This window comes from Scardinius erythrophthalmus (genome assembly GCF_964197995.2).
Source record: "Scardinius erythrophthalmus genome assembly, chromosome: 16".
NCBI classification, from domain to species: Eukaryota; Metazoa; Chordata; class Actinopteri; order Cypriniformes; family Leuciscidae; genus Scardinius; species Scardinius erythrophthalmus.
In genome coordinates, this window is record NC_138236.1 from 10,924,580 (window position 1) to 10,924,781 (window position 202).

The following is a 202-nucleotide window of genomic DNA, read 5'->3' on the forward strand; positions in this document are numbered from 1 at the left end:
TTAAATAAGTAAAAGTGCATTTTGCGAACATTTTTTCGTTGTTTGAACAAATATCATGTGATAACGTTACATGTATCACACACACGAAAAAAAAAAAAGTATAAGAATCTCAAGGTAAAGCAAGGCAGTAAAGTACGCATTTCTCCAACATGGCAACCCAACTAGACGGAACTGAACCGCCCAATCGTATCTCCGAACCGAT